This window comes from Eschrichtius robustus, chromosome 17 (assembly GCF_028021215.1).
Source record: "Eschrichtius robustus isolate mEscRob2 chromosome 17, mEscRob2.pri, whole genome shotgun sequence".
Lineage (NCBI taxonomy): Eukaryota > Metazoa > Chordata > Mammalia > Artiodactyla > Eschrichtiidae > Eschrichtius > Eschrichtius robustus.
The window spans coordinates 23,774,508-23,790,528 of record NC_090840.1 but is presented as its reverse complement, the minus strand read 5'-3'; positions in this window follow the sequence as shown (position 1 = coordinate 23,790,528).

Sequence of the window (16,021 nt, the reverse complement as noted above, 5' to 3'; positions counted from 1 at the left end):
CCCACAGCCTGAAACAGAGCCATCCCAGACTTGTAGACCAGTGAGGGAAGTGAAAGCTTATTGTAAACCACTGACATTTTTGTGGCTGTTTGTTAAGCAGCAATAGCTAACTGATACAGAAATTAGTACCTAGAAGTGGCATTGGTCCTGGGATTGGGTGGTAGGCAGCAGGAAAATTGTTATGGGGGACTAGAAAAATAGCAGCCTGTGTTAAGTAGTAGCAAGACATTTGGTAAAGCTGTCACCTGAGGTAACTTAGAAGATAGAAAACGTACCTAATTAACAGAGACATTTGGGCAAACAATTTCGAGGCAGAATGTTGGAAGCATAAGCTGCATTTAATAAGGTACTACAAGAAATAGTTGAATTCAGGAAAAATTTTATCAAACCAAGGGTGTAGACATTAAAACATTGCTCAAGCAAAAGTGAAATCCACAGTGTTGACATGACCTCAGGGTTAAGACCAAATCTAGAATGTAGCTAAAACATTTTGAAAGGACTTTTGAAAGGACTAAAATATGTCTAGCAGATTCTTTCAGATGGACAGAAGAACTCACAGAAATCATAAGGGCAAAGTGTCACAGAAGCCTGAATGTACCCAAAGTGAAGTAATTAAGTTTAGAGAGATAAAGGCTTACCTCAAAAAAAAAAAAAAAAAAAAAAAAAAAATTGTGGGTGTGCCTTTTGCATATGAAGTTTATTGGAATCAAATAAGCAGAAAGCTCAAAAAGTTTTTTGGGGAGATATACGTTTTGACAGAAGTGCTTCCAGTCTAGACTAAAAGAGACTGAAACTGTTCAAGAGATAAAAAGATTTCATGAACCCCAACTCCTACAGCCAGGAAGGGGTCTTTAAAAATGGCTTAGCTGATATGTTCTTATGTTCTTCTTTTGTTCTCTTCACAAGGTGGCAAGGAGTATGACAGAACAGAAAGAACCTCTTGAGAAGCCAGGAACAGTGGAGAAAGATGGACTTGAGAGCCAACCCTGTGAGGCAGAATAGGGGTCTAATCGAGGAACACCCCTTACCTTAAGATGGGATTCCCATAACATTTACCTAGTAGGATTTTAAAATTGCTGTGGTCCAGTGATTGCTGTGTGCCCTCTATTCTTTACCTTTTCAAATTGGAGTATTTATTGCAGTCATCATGTTCCACCATTACACATTAGGTGTTATAGTAATTATATATTGCTAAGTAAAAAATTACCCCAAAATTTAGCAGTTTAAAACAACACACATTTATTATGTCACAGTTTCTGTGGGTCAGGACCCCAGGCACAACTTAACTGGGTCCTCTGATTCTGAGTCTGTCACAGGCCTTCATTCAAGTTGTCAGCCAGGGATGGGGTCTCATCTGAAGGTTTGACTGGGGAAGGGTCCTCTCCCAAGCTCACTTACATGGTTGGCAGGATTCAGTTTTCTGAGGGCTCCTATATAGAAGGCCTTAACTCCTTGGTGGCTTTTGAGTGGCAGTCACCCTCAGAGCTTCCTCTACATGGCACCTTGCTTCAACAAAGTCATCAAGATAAAAAGAGATCCATCTGCTGGCAAGATGGAAGTCACCGTCTTATGTGACCTAATCACAAAAGTGACATCCCCTTAAAGTTGCCATATTCTATTGGTTTGAAGCAAGTTACTCAAGGGAAGAGGATAACTCAAGGCTATGAATGCCAAGAGGTGGGGACCACTGGAGTCATTTTAGAAGCTGCTTGCCTTAGGTATGTGGAAGGCAGATAATTTTCTATTTAGTTTATAGGTCTCTGGGTCAAGAGTAGCAGGGTCTGGACTTCATAGAGATGACAAGATCCTGGATTTTTTGCAGATACCATAATTGGCTAAGGCTTAGGGGAGGGGGCGGTCATCGGACAGAAGTGAATAAGTTTTTCATGTGAGTAGGATGTGAATAGTTGTAACCAAGAGGACAGATAGATTGGATTATTCACCCCAATTCTTCACTCCCCTGTAGTAGAACTCTTGCTATAGTCTCATGATGGATAGGGTGTAGAACACTTGCTATTGGGGAACTTGTTTCTATAATTGATATAAGCTAAAGATATAAGGAAGTTCAGGAAACATTTAGACGAATCTATGAATGGTAAAACCAGACTTGAGTAATAAAGGAAACCAGGGAGTTTGAAATGAATCCCAAAACTTCTGAGGCCAACATTAATGGAATACTAAGAGACTTTGAAACCACAGGCTGGTTAGACCATTGGGCTGACCCAGTATTGCATTTCTTATATTCATATCATTTGGTTTTAAAAATAAATACACATTTTAGTATAAATTCCTAAGGGAAACTTGTAGTTTATTTGAAAAGACTGTAACTTCCCCGCATGTTTCTTTTAAACTAATTACAAAGAACTCAGAGATGCTCTAAGCCAAAGGATGTAGGAAACTCTATGAATGAAAGTGTGTGATTTTATGTTCTCACACCTGCGTTCTATGTGTGGGAAATGGAAAACAGGATTTTGAACATAGGATCTTAGCCTCCAGGTAAGAAATTATATGGGACCCTGAAATCATCCTGTGGACAGATGAAATCTTTAGAAACCAAAAAGTGGCTCAGATTACTACCATTTGCTTCACAAAATTGCCTGCTTGAATAAACAATCCAACTTTTTTTTTTTTTTTTTTTTTTTTTACCATACTCTATAAGTCTCAAATCATTATGGTTTGGGAAAAATGCACATGAGACTGTGATAGCAATAATTACTTCAAATGAATAAAAGAAAGCAAGATATTGTGTTTTTTTTCCAGGCAACATTTAAATGCAGAATCCTTCATTTTTAGATGCAGTAAATACCACAGAAGCCAGTAGATAAAAATGATGTCCTAACTCCCAAAACCATACCAAAGCAGTGGGAATTCCACTCAGGCGGGCAGCTGAGACAAGGATTGTGGGTAAATGCTGCAAGCCTGTCGGTGGGAAATAATGGTACGTCTGAGTTATGTTGCTGCATAACTATCTTTTAGATATATTTAGTGATGACCAATGCACTAGTACATTTCCAAACTAGAACCACAAAATAGATTACAATTTAAGGTAATCCCATGCCCGTAATTTTGTTTTTTAAAAATATTTTGGTCCATTAGCCATTTCTATCTTTGTTAACACCTCTCCCTTCCCACTCATCCTCTGGTGCAGGTGTTAACAAAATTTGAAATGACTGATGGCCCAGAAAAAGTCCCGGAAAATCTACCAAGTGGATATTATAATCAGCCTCCACATCTTCTAACTTAAATGTTCCTTGACAGGTGTGGAGCAAGAACTAGAAAAAACAGAAAAGACATTCTTCCACAAAGAGCAAGAAGGAAAGTGATTATAAAGTGGGATCCTCTGGTAAACCACAAATTAAAGTCTTACTCATGTGAGGTGAATTAACTTTGCAGTGGCTGTCTTCTAAATAATTCTCTAAGCCTAGGAAGTAATCCGTCATGGCTGTTTACGGTGCGGATTGGATGACCACTTGAGTCTGTAATGTTTAGGGAAGACTCTACAAAGTTTCCATGGTTATTCAGGGAAACAGACTCTGAACTCACCTATAACAAAGAACTTGAGCTCATTAGACAAGACTTGCTCATCCTTATAGGACCCTAGGGTATGTTTTGGCTTATGTCCCTAATGCCCTGTCCCAAGACAGAGACCAGCTTCTGCTTTCATCAGAGTGTTCCTTCACACAGCACCTCAAGCATATCTAGAGAGCGCCAAGTCAAGGTCCAGGGAAGCAAGGCCCAAAGAAAGTTAGGTGTCCTCTCTCCCCTGTGTCAGGGCCTGCTTGTCAGGTTTATTTCCCATTCCAAAGCCATCTTCCTCCCGGTGAAAGACAGAGACTGTCCACAGAAATATGCCTCTTCCCTGGAGCCTGGACAGGATTTGCATATTGGGATAAAACACTGTAATCTTCACATCTGTTGCAGAGCGATATAGAGAGGCATGGTCATTACCTAATGTTCTCCAAACCTCATGGCTTCATCTGTGGTGACCTGCCTCCACTTTCCACCACAAAATCTCTATGCAGTTGTAATAGGGAAGACTCCATATTGGATCCATTTCTTTTACTTTAGCCTTTGTATTCTATTGCTTTTACTACAAGTTAATCACTAAAGATATGTTGCCTCTGGCTTAAAGTATACACAATGGCCCATCTCTGGGAACCCTGCCTCCCGTGCCTGAGTGTTAAGCGAAAAAACTTTTTTTAGCTCAGAGGAGACATCCTGATCAGGCCCACCTGTGAATGGCTGCAGGGAAAGAAGAAATTAACACATCCTCTTCAGAGTCTGGCCAGAAAGAGGAAATAGTTGCAAAAAACTTATCGCCTCTTTTTGCTTTACCTCCTCACCTCCCCCTCTTTGTTCTATAAAAGAAACTAGCATCCAAACCCCAGGCAAGATGGTTCTTTGGGACACTAGTCCACCATCGTCTTGGTCTGCTGGCTTTCCAGATAAAGTCACTATTCCTTGCCCCAATAACTCACCTCTCAATTTATCAGCCTGTCATGTGATGAGCAGTACGAGCTTGAACTCGGAAACACAGTGAGTTCATACTAGCATTAGCAAAGGTGCCAAGACACCACATATTCCTTATGCTGTTTCTACTGCTCTCAATTTTCTCCCTATCATCTCTCCATCAATATACATTCAACACAAATTGCTTTCCCCAGTATAAGCCAGGTTTAGTACTTAAAAATAAATTTAGAGATATATGGAAAACATAATCTACTATTTTTCTGACTAACCATTTCTAATGGTGTGTTCACATGGTTGACATTTATTAGAAAAATATTCTTTAAAAATTTCATTGATCAAAAATATGGTAAACTCTTGCTTAATCAGAGAGATGTCAGTTGCTAGGGAAAATGTAAATGTCTACACAACAAAATCTTGCCTACAAAACTGTAAAATGGATTACTCAGTCTCCTGCCCCCAAAAACATTTCCTGCTTTTTAAAATAGAGAATACTGAACAGGATTTAAAGTTTCCCTTTATGACTCAGGGCCACCATTATGGAAAACAATTTCATAATGATGTGATTTCCCAGGGATTATTAAGGTGGGTCGAGTTGCCAGTTCCTACTGAGTGGCCCAGGACCATTGCACTCATTGAAGTTTTTTATCGTGTTACCTATCACCTCCCTTGCTATCAGCTGATACTCTTTACTTATGTCAATTTACCTGCTTCTTCTAGGAATCCCCATGCTGCTCTTAATCTAAATTTGGGAGATTTCGATTATACACTAAATGACTCTCAATGACTATCCGTCAGTTCTTCTATTTGTTTTAAACATTTTTGCCCCCTCCTTTCTCTGCTGTCAGCTGTCACTTTTATTGGTGTCAGTGTGTTTTTCTGTTTCTAACTTAGATGCTTGTTTTGCAGTAGCCTGGAAGAGGGTTGAGAGCAATTTTGTAGGATTGTAGAAATGTGCATACATTTTGTGATGTCTATTTTCTATCTGAAGCCTTTTAATCCATTTTTTCCAGAACCACAGCTCTGTTTTAGACGCTAAAAACTGTCATCAGTCTATCATTGAAATGACAGATTTTAGAAGAAAAGAGAAAACAAATAAGAAAATAATTGACTAGGTTTTAAATCAATTTTGAGTGTCCTGATACAATTTCCCAGGCCTGAAGTATCTGAGTAAAGAAGTGGATGGAAGAATGGTTGGATTAATTATTTCTACTTTGAAGCCTATTAGTACTTTGTAGATTTATCTCTTAGAGAGTTATTTACACTTTCTTAATAAACTGTTAATATGTCCAAGATAGGGATTAGGTTTCACTCCTTGTCATGTCTTCTGTGCCCAACACAGTGTCAGACACAGAGAAAATATTCATCTACATCTGTTTAATGTAATTTAGTTGATTCAGTGGCCATCACTCTACAAAATCCTCCATCAACAGAGAAAGTTTAGGTGTTCTGCAAACTCTGCCCCCCAAGGTGGGAAGCAGATAGTTTTAGCAATAAGACTGGTACACATAATCCCCTGGATTCCCGTCCATTTTTCTCTTCCCCACCCCTACTCCACCTCCACTGCCACCCCGTGCTTTCTGAGCCACCTCTTGGTTTTAGAGGCTTTGAACAGAAGCTCTGAAAGGTGATGCTATATGAACAGATTTTGGGTGTCCATCTGAGTCTGGTTCACATCTCCTGGTAATTTTCTAGCAAAAAGCTGGTTGCTGGGCCCATGTCTCCATGTTTAGCATTTTGCTGGCCTGCAGGGCAAGGACAGAGAAGGTGACTGTGTGTGTGACTTGAAAGGATGTCTCATTATTTCATGTTAACTGGGCTCTTTTACTTCTGCACTGGCACAAACATTAGAGTATTCACTATATTCATTGCAACCAGGGAAGAATTTCTTGAGTCTAAAGGTTGTGGGACGTTTGAGGAGACAGAAAAGGAGAAGGCCCAGAATTCATTCTCTCTTGGAGCATTCTGGTGCGTTCATGAATTGCATGCAGGTCTGGTAGACCTTCAATGTCCACTGCTTTCCTGCCTCCGAGTACTTTTCCCTCCATCACTCAGAGATGCTGTTTACCCAAGAGTTGACAGGCAGCTTTTTCCTCAAGGATGCTGGAAAGATGGTTCCATTGAAGCTAAGCATTTGGCTCCCTGTTCGATACCACAAAAAGTGGACAAGGATGCCTCTTAATCAAGTTTGTCCTCACAAAGAGATAATCTCTGCCCTTTGGTTTGAGAACCACTCCTATGCCCCCATTCTCATAGTAAACAATGGCTTGTTAAACTTTTCTCCGTGTCTATACACAAAACAATGTCACTCAAGCAGAGTGAATAATTGCATGGTCTACACAGTATAACTTCCATCTGTTCCATCTGTGTTTCTTCTAGCCCAAGTCCCACAGATTAAGCTATGACATAACAGGTGAAATATTTCTATTATTTACCTAAAAATGAAAATGCAAGCAGTGGGAGCTATGAAAGAGGCCTGGCTAGACTCAGACTTCTGACATCAGACAGTCTTCTTACATATACTCTCACAGGCAAGTTCTAGGGATTTATTTGTTTATTTACCTATCAGGACTTAAGAACAGATAAGTTGAACTGCTCTTTTTCTGTGTCCATTCCAAGTTGTAGTTAAAACAAAACAAAACAGCAATGACAATAAAAAAACATTTTTTAAGCGACTGTGTATAGTTTTTTGGCACTAATATAAGCTGTATGCTGGAAGGTACTCATTTTTCTGACCTCAGGTTCAACTCTATGAGTCTGATCCCCCAGGGAATAGATAAGAGAGGGCACCTTGTTTTTGTGGACTTGAAAGTGACTTTAACTATAAGTACATAACTTCTGGATGGATATTCTGGCCCATCAGGCTTTAAAAAAACTTGTTTTGATGTTGAGTTGTATGAGCTGTTTATATATATGTTGGATACTCACAAGCCAATTGAAAAATGGGCAGAAGACCTGAATAGACATTCTTCCAAAGAGGAAATTCAGGTGGCCAACAGACACATGAAAAGATGCTCAACATTGCTAATTATCAGGGAAATGCAAATCAAAACCACAATGAGATATCACCTCACACCTGTCAGAATGGCCATCATCAAAAAGAACACAAATAACAAACGTTGGCAAGGATGTGGAGAAAGGGGAACCCTCGAATGCTGTTGGTGAGAATGTAAATTGGTGCAGCTACTGTGAAAAACAGTAAGGAGGTTTCTCAAAAAACTAAAAATAGAACTACCATATGACCCAGCAATTCCGCTCTGGTGTATATATCCAAGAAAAAAACAAAAAAACATTAATTCAAAAAGATACATACCCCTCAATGTTCATAGTAGTATCATGTACAATAGCCAAGCTATGGAAGCAGGCTAAGTGTCCATCAACAGATGAATGGATAAAGAAGATGTGGCACATATATACAATGGAATACTACTCAGCCGTACAAAGAATGAAATTTTGCCATTTGCAGCAACATGGATGGACTTGGAGGGCAAGTCCCCTCATCCCCACAGTGTGTAGCCTCTGCCTGGAAATTCAGTGTCCAGCCAACCTCTATCTCCTCGCCTCTCTCATCCCACTTCCTGCCTCCCTGTCATTCAAGCCTCAGACTGTCTGGCTTAACTAGCCTTCCAGGTAGGCAGGACTCACCTATGGGCATTTCCATGGTAGTAGGTTCTTAAAAGAAACAAACAGAAGAAGCAGCAAACAGTAATATATTCTCCAAGCAGGTAGTGTATTTTCAAATTTTCTTATGACTTGTTGGATTCCTTTCCAGCTTTTCATGATCTTTTCACTTTGGTTTGCACATGTTTTGATATCCTCAAAATAGCTTATCTTGAAATCTTGCCTTCCATTTTGTAGAGAACCCAGAAGGAGAATGGTGCCTTTCTGAAAAGCCAAATAACTATGTGTCTTGTTGTAACAAACAGAATCGTTATTTGGGAGCAAAGTATCACCATAGTTAAATGCTCTCCAGTTGCCTGCTCCACCACCAGAGTATAAACAGATATTTTATGGTCTGTATTTACCTCTTTAAAATGCAGCTCTTTAAAACACACACACACACACACACACACACACACACACACACACACACACACGAAAGAATTAAGAGGTTCTCGTCTCTAACTTTGGACAATTAGTAGTATTTCCTCCCTGTTTAGGGAGACAAAAGGGGATTAGAACCTGGCCTGTCACTCCGGAAACTTGATCAGTTGTCTGGACTTCATGGAAGCCCGCCTGGACTGCGTGGTGGAGGTCCCCATTCCTGGGAGAATTCCTACTCCCCAGAGGCTTTCAGTGAGGAATACTCAACAATGAGAAACAAGTAGAAAAGCTTAAACATCTCAATGAGCAGAATCCAGTATGGGGATCATCTCTGACAGTACCTAAGTCTTCTACATCCTCGGAACAACAGCACGACACTTGGACTTTCCAGGGCTTCCTTGAAAGATAGTGTGGTCATCACATTCCACCTGGTACTACTGTGGAGACCGGGGCGCAAGGATGAACAAAGCCAATACAGTCCTGGCCCCCTGGAGCTTAACTTCAGTGGGGAAACAGATATTGTACACATACTCTCAAAAATAAATATATAAGCAGAAATTTGGTAAGTTCCAGAAAGAAAAAGTTCTGTTTGCATGGGAAGGTAACTGGGTGACTTGGTTTAGATTGGAGGAGTCAGGAAAAGCCTCAGCAAGGATGGGGGAAACTGCGTGCAAGCACATATATGAAGACCCAAGGGCATGTGAGAGCTCGGCGAGATGCAGAGACAGAGACATCAATGGGCAGAAGTGTCAGGATCATTATGGGGCGAGTATTTTTTCAGGAGAAAATCAACAGTGATGGTTTTACAAACCTGACAACCTTGAAACAGCTTCTTTGAAGATTAAAAAAACCCACAAAATTTTAACAATTAATGCAGTAAAATTACCACTTGGTTAAGGGTGATCTAAAAATATTCGTGTGAGCTGTATTCATTAGTTCAACCCTATGTAAGAGAAAAGGCAACAACAGTGGCTGAAACTACAGAGAGGTTTCTTGTTCTCAGTGGCTGGTTGTTTGGTAGCTCAAGGTCTCTGTGATTCTTGGCCTTTTCCTCATGACTACAAGGTAGCTGCTTATGCTCCAGCTGCAGTCACTATCTCAACTCTCCAGGCAGGGACAGGAGTGACGTGTACATCAGGAAAGCAAAACTTCGGATGGTGCTCGTCAGTAGACATCACATAAATTTTTTTTAGTGTCATGTGGCTTCTCCAAGTTGCCAGAGAAGACTGGAAGTATTTTTAATCTGGGCATCAAAATTGGGTTCTATAATTAAGGAAAAAAGGGAATATGGATGTTGGATGGGCCATTAGTTGCCTTTGCAACCTACAGTTTTTTAGCCTACTCTGTAGGTGGAAATCCTTTTTTCTACACCCATGCAAAATTTGTCACATGTATTTCAATGAGTTATGACTTTGGGGCATGTGTTCATCATCTTCTCTATGACCCCTGACAGTCTGAAGGAGTCTTTTGCAGTATTAACTGGACTTCAGCCAAAATGAATCTTCTCCAACGAATCATTCGATTAACCTTTGTGTTTAACACAAATTTTTTCCCTTTAGGGTTGTATTTTGTCCAGTTCCCTAAAACCAGAGCATCAGATCTGCTCTACTCCCCTGTTAGAGGCAGACAGACATGTGTTGGCTTCTGCAGCCTGTCTGCTGTAGTTTGGGAGTGAAAGAAAACCAAGAAATAAACTTTCTGAGTGGTTTAATCAATCCAAGATGCATGCTATTCAGATCATCTGTTGCTTTTGTATTTTAAAACTCTAGATTAGCTTTGCCCATCAGTATTTTCTGAGATCTTTGTTAAATTGAACATTCTCCTGGGTTGAACTTGAGGAACCAAGGAAATGATTGGGTCTGAGTGATGGAAGGCTCCAATAGGTATCTGGGACACCACGACTTATATCCTCATGGTCTCATGTGTTATTTCAGCCAGTGTTGGGGTGACAAGTCTATGTAGGTTTTGGTACATTTTTTTTTTAAACATCTTTATTGAAGTATAATTGCTTTACAATGGTGTGTTAGTTTCTGCTTTATAACAAAGTGAATCAGTTATACATATACATATGTTCCCATATCTCTTCCCTCTTGCATCTCCCTCCCTCCCACCCTCCCCATCCCACCCCTCTAGGTGGTCACAAAGCACCGAGTTGATCTCTCTGTGCTATGCGGCTGCTTCCCACTAGCTAGCTATTTTACATTTGGTAGTGTATATATGTCCATGACACTCTCTCACCCTGTCACATCTCACCCCTCCCCCTCCCCATATCCTCAAGTCCATTCTCTAGTAGGTCTGTGTCTTTATTCCCATCTTGCCACTAGGTTCTTCATGGCCTTTTTTTTTTTTTTTTTTCCTTAGATTCTATATATACGTGTTAGCATACTGTATTTGTTTTTCTCTTTCTGACTTACTTCACTCTGTATGACAGACTCTAACTCCATCCACCTCACTACAAATAACTCCATTTCGTTTCCTTTTATGGCTGAGTAATATTCCATTGTATATATGTGCCACATCTTCTTTATCCATTCATCCAATGATGGACACTTAGGTTGCTTCCATGTCCTGGCTATTGTAAACAGAGCTGCAATGAACATTTTGGTACATGACTCTTTTTGAACTATGGTTTTCTCAGGGTATATGCCCAGTAGTGGGATTGCTTGGTCATATGGTAGTTCGATTTTTAGTTTTTTAAGGAACCTCCATACTGTTCTCCATAGTGGCTGTATCAATTTACATTCCCAGGTTTTGGTACATTTTGTGCTGACAATGCCCCTTAAGCACATAACCACATGTGGTGGCCAGCCTATATGTTGGCCCTTGATTATCTCCACCTTCTGGTATCTCAGTCTGGTATAGTTCTTCCCCACATTGTATCAGAATTGGTCTGTGTGGCCAATAACATAGATACTATTGGCTAGGTCATAGAAGACATCATAGCTTCTGCCTTATTCTCTCTCTTGGAACTCTCATTCTGGGAGAAGCTAGCTGCCATGCTGTAAGGACACTCAGGCAGCCCTCTGGAGAGACCCACGTGACGAGTAAATAAAGCCTACTGCCAACAGCCAGTGAAGAACTGAGATCTTCTGCCATCAGCTGTGAGAGTGAGCCTTCTTGGAAGCAGATCCCCCAGCCCTCATTAAGCCTTACGATGACACAAGCCTGGGTCAACATCTTGAGTGACACTGAGCTATAATTACCCAGCTGCTCCTATATTCCTGACTCACAGAAACTATGAAATAATAATTGTTTGTGGTTTAAAGCCACTAACTTTGCGGCTTATCTATTATGCGGCAATAGGTGTTATATCACATATTTTTGCTTTCTACCCTGGGGCACCGCAGATACTGATGACTGTTGGTTTGGCCCAAGCGTACACATAGATCAAGAAGTTAACACTCCCGATGATGATCTTTGACTAAAGAGATGGGAACTGATGGACCTGCTTCCTATCTTTCAAGAGGACGATTCAGGAAGGCATTAAGTGGGTTTCTCAGGTGGTCCCTGAGAAGAATCAAGCCCTGTTTCCCACAGTCGTGTGTTCCCCTCCTTTGTTGTCTTACTTTCCCTGATCCCTCTCTCCTCCTTCCTAGGATCACCTCCCAAATGACCTATCTGCACACAAGCCCTGGTGTCAAGCTCTTCCTTCAGGGAAACCCAAGCTAAGACGAGGAGAGTGTGAATAAATACCACATGCCCCCCGAGCTGTTCTAAATGAGAACGTGAACGTTTGACTTAATGGATGAGAGCAGCAGCCTAGCCTAGCTTGAATGGAATATACAAATAAGGAGCTTATTTCATTGGAGGACTTCTTTAGCAGTATAATGATAAACTCTTGTTTCTTTTTCTTCACTTTAAAAAAAAATGGAGCATTTTAGATGATGTCAGCTTTGAAAAGTTCCTAATTAGACATTTACATGTCAAGGGCCCTTATAAACCCTTTCTCTTGGCATTAATGAGGAATAAACTAGCTCCTGAGGCAAAAAAGCTACATTGTACATATTGCATTCCTCAGTCCTCAAAACAAGAGAGCTCATTCTCAATAGGCATGATTGCCAAGTTCAGGCACAGTTAAGAAGTTTCTTAGGGCTTTGGTGTCTACAAAGGGAGTACCTCCAGCCTACCAGCCTACACGGTGGTCTGCTGGAAGAGCAAGGGCTCACTGGGAAAGTATTTTCCTAAGGATAAAGAATTCACACTTCTTTTGCTGTGGGGTTGGGGGGTGGGGTATCTTTCTTGGTCTCTGTCCACATACAATCATTCTGTATATGGCATGTTTTGGGGTGACAGTGGAATGAGTTTTGTCGATCTCACACCAGCATGGAGCTCCAAGACAGTGAGAGACAAAGGTGGGTCTTTTAACGTATGTTTTGGTCCATTTGTCTCTTTTCCATGAAAAGAATTGTCATCATGAACAAGGATTTCTTTTTCTTAACCAGAAGAATTCTTTTGCATTGACCTAATTTTATGAACCATCTGAAGTCTAAAGGACTACCGTAAAGCCATTTGACTTCCAAAATGAAGGGAACTGTAATGGTTGGGTTCCTTTGGCTATGACACCATTCTTTACCTGAGAGATGGTCAACAAAAGGAGGACAGAGCATCATTCCGAGTCCAAGTCCCTTTCCAACTGATTCAGACCCAGGCTTCTATAGCACCCATTTACTTTTCATAGCCCTAACCCACCTTACAAATTCAAATTCAGATCTGTGATAAAGCTAACAGCTCTTCTGGCCAGGGGCAAAATTTTACTATAAATTTGGGCTTCAACATGAAGATTACAGAATGAGAGAAAATCAAGTGTAATGGGACTGAAATAGGGACCACAATGGAGGACAGTGGACTTTGGAATTAGAGGAACTGAAATCCTGGTGAAGGGGTATCGGTCATTCGTTCAACATTTATAGAGTGCCACTAAGTGCCCAACATTGTGCTGAACTGGGAAGGTGAGGAAGGCACAGATGCTACCCTCAAGGAACCCGGCCTTTTAGGAAAATAAATGAGATTTTTGTTGGTATCACTTTTGAAATTTTTCCAATGGGATGTTTGCAGACAAGGGTGCTAGGTAAAGTCAGACATTGATGCAATAATGACAGTGCCCATGATTCCTGTTTCCAACCTCCTCTTTCCTGGTGGAATAACTTTACAAGACAATGTAATTGAAAGCTTCTTGTAACGTGCTTGACAAATGTTAAGTTTCCACCAATCTAAGTGCATATAAGAGCTTAAGTTCCCCAACTTCAAGTTATTTTCCCTCACGACACAAAAGCCTAGTTTCCCTGAACTTGCTCTCTCCTCCATATCATTCAGTGTTTTCATCATGACCCCCACCTTCACGTGTTCCTTCTGAGGGCAGGGGAGAGAGGGCTGCCCTGCAGCTTGTCGGTGAACTGAGCCCCATTGAAAGCTGATCCTTTTGACCACAGTATCAAAGCAATCCAGCTGCAGATTAAGGAAACAGAAGGCTCTGAAGCTTTGATTTAAGAGTCAGGTCATGGAGCTCTTTGAAGAGCTTGAGCCTCTGGAGAAAAAAAAAGTGTGAGGCAAGTTCCAAATGCACATGCATCATATTTAGATAGAAGAGGTGGGAATGTAAAATAAAGTGACGTAAACAACAAGGTCATACTGTATAGCACAAGGAACTACATTCAATATTCTGTGACAAACCATAATGGAAAAGATTATGAAAATGAATATATATATGTATAACTGAGTCACTTTGCTGTACAGAAGAAATTAACACAACACTGTAAATCAACTATACTTAAATAAAAATTTTAAAAAGTAAAAAAAAAAATAAAGTGACAGATTCTTTAGCAAATATAACAGAGCATACATATCTTAATGAGCGTTATATCCTTCAATCCAAGTTACCATGGTAGACAAAATACTCATTTCAACTCTGTTGCTATTGCTCAAAGCAATTTCCTTTCAGAAGTGCTTGCAAAGTTGGCAGAGTATCCTTTTGAATATCATCAGTAGAAGGCATTTAATCCTTTGAGAGAGGATTTAATTTTTTGTTAAAGAGTCAAAAGCCATTTAGAGCCAAATATGATGGGAAAAAGCTAGTGATTAAGCTGAGTAGTATTGTGTGTGACTATAAAATAACAAGGCTGATTCTGGTGCATGGGCTGAAGCTAATTCTGAGGCAATTCCACAAAAGCACCCAAAATGTATTTTTGTAACAAGTTTGCTAGAGCTGCCATAACAAAATAACACAGATTGGGTAGCTTAAATAACAGAAATTCACTTTCTCAGAGTTCTGGAGGCTGGAAGTCCAAGATCAAGGTGTTGGCAGGTTTGGTTTCTCCTGAGGCCTCCTCTCTTCTTGGCTTGTAGATGGTCATCTTCCTGCTGTGTCCTCCCACAGTCTTTCCTCTGAGCATGCATCCCCGGTGTATCTTTGTGCATCTAGATTTCTTCTTCTTACAAGGGCATTAGTCAGATTAGATTAGGGCCCACCCTAACAGCCTCCTTTAACTTAATCACCTCTTTCAAGACCCTATCTCCAAATACAGTTACATTCAGAGGTATGCGGGATTAGGGCTTCAGCATTTGAACTCTGGGAAAACACAATTCAGCCCTTAACAACATTCATCACCGACTTCATCCAAGTGCTCTAATCTGAAAGACAGTGTCATTTTTACATGTAAGTACTGGCATGCTTGTTAAAACTAATTACGTCCATCTATGGATGAGTGGATAAACAAAATGTGGTATATACATACAATGGAATATTATTCAGCCTTTAAAAGGAATGAAATTCTGACACATGTTACAACATGGATGAAACTTGGTCATTATGCTCAGTGAAATAAGCCAGACACAAATATTGTACGATTCCACTTCTGTGAGGTTCCTAGTCAAATACATAGAGGCAGAGAATAGAACAGTGGTCACCAGAGGCTGGGAGGAGGGGAGGATGGGGAGCTATTGCTTAATGGGTAGAGTTTCAGTCTGGGAGGATGGAAAAGTTCTGGAGATGGATGGTAGTGATCGTTACACACAAGGTACTTAATGACACTGACCCACACTTAAAAATAGTTAAAATGTTAAATTTTATTCTTTAGTTCTTCTAGGTCTTTGTTAAACATTTCTTGTATCTTCTCTATCTGCGCCTCCATTCTTTTCCTGAGATCTTGGATCATCTTTACTATTATTACTCTGAATTCTTTTTTGGGTAGATAGATTTTATGATATTATATATATATTTCCGCACAATAAAAAAAATGTTTTTAAGTGATTACTCTGTAGTTGTTGGTCAAGAAATAGAGCCAAGGTTCTCCAATAAATGTGGCTTAATGCCCAGTGGCCACTGTTTCAATGGCCTATCTATTGAAACAAAAGATAAATGTAAAAATCTAGGGGCATAGATAGCCCAGGAACCCAGGGAAGTTGAATTATTATAATTTAGGGTGCCATGCTTTATTTATTTCTGAGCAATAGTTGTCTCAATCACGTATAGTAATAGCAGTTTGGTAACCTCTATGTCTAACTTAATAAACAG